Source organism: Cebus imitator, unplaced genomic scaffold (assembly GCF_001604975.1).
Source record: "Cebus imitator isolate Cc_AM_T3 unplaced genomic scaffold, Cebus_imitator-1.0 Scaffold263, whole genome shotgun sequence".
Classification (NCBI taxonomy): domain Eukaryota; kingdom Metazoa; phylum Chordata; class Mammalia; order Primates; family Cebidae; genus Cebus; species Cebus imitator.
In genome coordinates this window covers 2,387,875-2,394,132 of record NW_016107578.1, presented here as the reverse complement: position 1 = coordinate 2,394,132, position 6,258 = coordinate 2,387,875, and positions in this window count along the sequence as shown.

Genomic DNA, 6,258 nt, shown 5'->3' with positions numbered 1-6,258 from the left:
TTCATTTATATAATGTTCAAAGAGCACACGAAGTCAAGATAAGGGTGGGGCACGGTGGCTCACACCTATAATCCCAGCATTTTGGGAGGCTACGGTGTGAGGACTGCTTGAGGCCAGGCGTTCCATTCCAGCCTGGGCAACATAATGAAACCCATCCCTACAAGAGAAAGAAAGAAAGGAAAGAAAGGAAAGAAAGAAGGAAGGAAGGAAAGAAAGAAGGAAGGAAGGAAGGAAGGAAAGGAAGGAAGGAAGGAAGGAAGAAAGAGAAAGAAAGAGAAAGAAAGATTGATTAGCTGGGAGTGACGTGAAACTCTGTCTCTATTAATAATACAAAAAAATTAACCGGGCATGGTGGTGAGTGCCTGTAATCCCAGCTACTCAGGAGATTGGGGCAGGAGAATTGCTCGAACCCAGGAGGCGAAGGCTTCAGTTAGCTGGGATGGCACCATTGCACTCCAGCCTGGGCAACAAGAGTGAAGCTCTGTCAAAAATATAAAAGGGAAGGAAGGAAGGAGAGAGAAAAGAAAGAGAAAGAGGGAGGGAGGAAAGGAAGGAAGGAAGGAAAAAGGAAGGAAGGAGAGAAGGAAGGAAGGAGGGAAGGAAGGGTGCAGTGGCTCACGCCTATAATCCCAGCACTTTGGGAGGCCAAGGGGGAAGGATCACCTGAGGTCAGGTGTTTGAGACCAGCCTCGCCAACATGGTGAAACCCTGTCTCTACTAACAATGCAAAATTTAACCTGGCATGGTTTTGCATGCCTTCAGTCTCAGCTACTCAGGAGGCTGAGGCAAGAGAATTGCTTGAACCCAGGACGTGAAGGTTGCCCTGAGCCACAGTGGCACCATAGCACTCCAGCCTGAGAAAAAGGACAAGATTCGGTCTCAAAAAAAAAACAACAAAAAAAAAAACAGGAAAAAGAAAAGAAAGGAACCAGAGGTTCCTGGGATGCACAGCTAAGTTTATGTTTCTTCCTGCCCTAAACTCTCCCGTGGCTCCCTATTACCCCCAAGATTAGATCAAAGTCTTTAATGAGACTCCCGAGGACTTTCTCAGCTTCAGCTCTGGTTCTCTTGCAGCCTGATCTCAATCTGCTCTCTCTGCTTCTTATACCATTAGCCACAGGCCCAGAACGTGCAGCTTCCAACTTCAGAGCCTTTGCACCTGCAGTCAGCTTTGCATAACTGCCTGACTGCACCTGGCACATTCTTGTTCTTTGAGATTCAACTTAAATGCCCTGGCTCTGGGAAGCATCCCTCCCCTTCAGACCCTCCCTCCCACACCTACCGGGATCTAGGGACACAGGAGGCTTTGGGCTGGGAAGATGATGATGATGATGATGATGAATACTGTAAATTGGCTCTAGCAGGTTTTTTTTTCTTGTCTATAAAGGCTTCAACCCCCTTGTACACAACTCACGCATTTTAAATGAAAAAATTAAAATGTAAGGCAGTGTAAGGTTGGTGTTTTAAACTATAGAGTGTTTTTTTTTGTTTTGTTTTGTTTTTGTTTTTTTTATATAGTTAATGCACTACTGAATATGTCTTTAGATAGCCCTGTCCTGGTGGCATTTTCAATAGCCACTAACCTTGCCTGGAATAGTACGAGCGTTGTAAATTGGAATGCAAATTTAAAGCAGGTTCTTGTTGGTGCACAGTACAAATTAATAATATATGGGGATGGTAGGTTTTTGCTTTCTTTCTTTCTTTTTTTTTTAAAGACTGAGCCTTGCTCCATCACCCAGGCTGGAGTGCAGTGGCACGATCTTGGCTTACTGCAGTCTCCACCTCCCAGACTCAAGCAATTCTCCTGCCTCAGAGCGATACTCCTCCTGAGTAGCTGGGATTACAGGCACACGCCACCATGCCAGGCTAATTTCTGTATTTTTAGTGGAGATGGGGTTTTGTCACGTTGGCCAGGCTGGTCTCAAACTCCTCACCTCAGGTGATCCACCCGCCTCGGTCTCCCAAAGTGCTGGGATTACAAGCATGAGCCACTGTGCCTGGCCGAGGTTTCTTTTTAATTTTTTTGTAGTCAGTGCATACATATCACACATACCCCAGGGTTTTACAAAATCAGAGACAAAGCTCTGAGTCATATGCAAAAGTTTAGATGCCTACCCCATGGTCCTTTCCTCCAGGGAAGCCCCTACCCCCTGAGCCACCCCAGGGGACTCCTGGGCTGGAAAGAACTGAGAAACCCCAGACCTCTTGCTCCTCCAGAGTTGCAGTGGGACAAGGCAGAGATCCAAAAGGTCCCAAGACCCTGAGCTTGGACACTGCCCCTCTTTTTCTGCAGCCTCTTCTGTATCCCCAGCCCTGCACCCACAGCCCCTCCCCCAATGCTGCCGCCCAGCCCTGGCCTCCCTCCCACCACTCATTTCCGGAGGATGCCACAGCCTGTTGCAGATGCAGGGGAAGTCCAGCCTGGTCGGGGATGTCACAAGGGGGCGGGGTTAGGGCTGTTTTTTGTTTTTTGAGATGGAGTTTCGCTCTTGTTGCCCAGCCTGGAGGGCAATAGTGGTGCAATCTCAGCTCACCACAGCCTCCACCTTCAGGGTTCAAGAGATTCTCCTGTCTCAATCTCCCGAGTGGCTGGGATTACAGGCATGTACCACCACGCCCAGCTGATTTTGTATTTTTAGTAGAGATGGCATTTCTCCATGTTGGTCAGGCTGGTCTCGAACTCCCGACATCAGGTGATCTGGCCACCTCAGCCTGGGATTACAGGCATGAGTCACCACGCCTGGCCAAGGGCTGTCTTATTTCTAGTTCACACTCGAAGTCTAGGAGACTCACCCCAGCCTGACTCCAGCCACCCGCCTCCACAGCCTAGCCTGCCGGCCCACATTCTCACTGACACAGATACCAGGCAGGCTTCCTTCCAGGCCACTTTTTGCCTGTTCTCAAGTGGAGCCCATAACCTCACACAGACACATGGGTTTGGAGGGCTACTAACTCACTGCCAGACCTTGGGCAAGTCGCTCCACCTCCCTGATCCTGCCCTTCTACATCTGAAAAGTAGGGTATTGGCCAGCACAGTGGCTCACGCCTGTAATCCCAGCACTTTAGGAGGCCGAGGCAGGCAGATCATGAGGTCAAGAGATCAAGACCATCTTGGCCAACATGGTGAAACCCCATCTCTACTAAAAATACAAAAATCAGCTGGGCGTAGTGGTGCATGATGGTAATCCCAGCTACTCAGAAGGCTGAGGCAGGAGAATCGCTTGAAGCTGGGAGGTGGAGGTTGCAGTGAGCTGAGATTGTGCCACTGCACTCTAGCCTGGTGACAGAGCAAGACTCTGTCTCAAAAAAAAAAGGAGGGGGGAAGTATTAAAGGGAAATGCATCTGTCTGCGGGAGAGCAGAAACACAGCCCCTAGGTTCTGGCTCCAGCAGCTCACAGGCTGTATGACTTTGGGCCAGTGTCCTAACCTCTCTGGGCATCAGTTTCCTCACCTGTCAAAGAGGAATTAAGAGGACCCACCTCACAAGACTATTGCAGGATCAGATGAGTTCATTTAAAATAGTGTCTGCAGCCTGAGCAACATAGTGGGATCCCCATCTTGAACAAAATTTAAAATGTGGCATGCACCTGTAGTCCCAGCTACTTGGGAGGCTGAAGATGGCTTGAGCCTGGGAGGTGGAGGCTGCAGTGAGCTATGATTTCACCACTGCACTCCAGCCTGGGTGACAGTTTTTGTTTTGTTTTGCTTTTTGGTGATGTAGTCTTGCTGTGTCACCCAGGCTGGAGTACAGTGGCATGAGAAGTGAAACACGCCCCAGCCAGGTCTGTCTTGCAGCTAGGACTAGCCTCTCCCTACACCTCCTTCTGTCTTTACCCCAGGGGCCTTCAACTCCCTTCTGAGCAGTCACCAAGGACATCCCAGCTCCAGCTCAGACACACACTCTGAGGCTCCTGTATGTGCACCTCCCGCGGCCCCCGGGAGATCCCCACCTTCTTCCAGCCAACACTGCATCTTCCCTCCAGATTTGCCTTCACCCTGTGCTCCCTGCCCAGAGATGGGCTTGGAGCCAGGCCCACCTGCCCATCATAGTCCACGCCTGCCGGGTAGACCTCCCCATCCTCTGCTTCTGACTCCTCCCTTCCCCTTGGTCCCCCAGACTCCAGACACCTTCATCTCAGAACCAGGCTTTGTTTTGCTCCATTCTCTCCACTCACCTTCCACCCTGCAGCCCTCGTGACTCTTTTTTATTTTTATTTTTTTGAGATGGAGTTTCGCTCTTGTCTCCCAGGCTGGAGTGCAATGGTGAGATCTCAGCTCAATGCAATCTCCACCTCCCAGGTTCAAGTGATTCTCCTTCCTCAGCCTCCTGAGTAGTTGGGATTACAGGTGCCTGCCACCATGCCCAGCTAATTTTTGTATTTTTAGTAGAGACAAGATTTCACCATGTTGGGCAGGCTGGTCTCAAACTCCTGACCTCAAGTGATCCACCCGCCTCAGCCTCCCAAAGGGCTGAGAGTATAGGCATGAGCCACTGCACCCGGCCTTGTGGTTTTTTTGAGACTGGGTCTCACTCTGTCGCCCACTCTGGAATGCAGTGGTACCACCATAGCCCACTGCAGCCTGGAACTTCTGGGCTCAATCGATCCTCCCACCTCAGCCTCCCAAGTAGCTAGGACCACAGCGCATGCCACCACGTCCGGGTTTTTGTTTTTTTTTTTTTTTTTAGAGATGGGGTCACGCTATGTTGCCCAGGCTGGTCTCAAATTCCTGTCCTTAAGCAATCCTCCCACATCGGCTTCCCAAAGCATGGGAATTACAGGCTTGAGCCACTACACTGACCCAGCTTTTGTTTCCGTAGAGCCCGTTCTCTCCTCCGAGCTCCTTTTCCCACCTACCCACCCCCTCTTGGAGGGACACTTCCTCTTTGGGAAGGCCACTCTCTAACCTCTTACTCATGCCCTGAACATCCTGTTCTCACCCACACCTCCCCATCAAACGCCCCGACATTGACCTGGATTGACTAAGGACCCTGCTCATTAGCTTTGGCTCACTGATCTCAGAAAAGAGTTCCCCTCTAATTAAACATGCATGAAAAACCCAGAACAGAGGCAAAAAGCATTGATGGGAAATAACTGTATCTTCTGGAAAGTACAAATTATGACAATGAATCCTTTCTAGGCTGTAGTTAACAAGATGAGGGCTATAATGGAAATTACAGGCTAACTCTCAAAACCAAAAAAGAAAATAATTCATTGAGAGGTTTTTTTGTTTGTTTTTTGTTGTCGTTTGAGGGAAGGCATTCTTTTCCTCTGCAAATTTGTATGCAATAGCTTACACTGAATTTTCCAGTATGATTCTAGAGAGTCAATTTGGGGAAATTGAATGCATCAAAAAAAAAAAAAATAAAAAAAAAAAAAAAAAAAAAAAAAAAAAGAAACAGGGTCTTTGCAGTTGTAACCAAGTTAAGATGATGTTGTCCTGGATAAAGGTGTGATATGATTCAATGACTTTTGGCCTTATAAGAAGGTCATGTATGGCTTGGCGTGGTGGCTCATGCTTGTAGTCCCAGCTACTCAGGAGGCTGAGGCAGAGGGATCATTTGAGCCCAGGAGGTCCTGGCTGCAGTGAGCTATGATCGTACCACTGCACTCCAACCTGGGCCACAGAGCAAGACACTATCTCTAAAAAACAAAACAACACAAAGAAAAGAAAAGAAAAAAAAAAAAAGGCCTTTTCTACACTCAAATTATTATTTTTGATTTTTATTTTTCTTGAGACAAGAGTCTCACTCTGTCACCCAGGCTGGGGTGCAGTGGTGCAATCACAGCTCACTGCAGCCTCAAACCCCTGAGCTCAAGAAATACTCCTATCTCAGCCTCCCAAAGGCTGGCATTACAGGTATAAGCCATGGGGCTCAGCCAGGAAAGGCTTTTTTTGGGGTGTGGGTGGAAGGCTGATGTACAACTGAATGCACAAGAAAGGCATTTAAAAAAAATAATAAATGTAAATCCAGCATGGTGGCTCACACCTGTAATGTCAGCACTTTGGGAGGCCAAGGCAGGTGAATCACCTGAGGTCAGGAATTTGAGACCAGCCTGGTCAACATGGTGAAACCCCTTCTCTACTAAAAATACCAAAACTTAGCTAGGCATAGTGGCAGGTGTCTGTAATCCCAGCTACTCAGGAAGCTGAGACAGGAGAATTGCTTGAACCTGGAAGGTGGAGGTTGTACTGCACCGGGATCATGCCATTGCACTCCAGCCTGGGCAACAAGAGCAAAACTCTGTCTCAAAAAA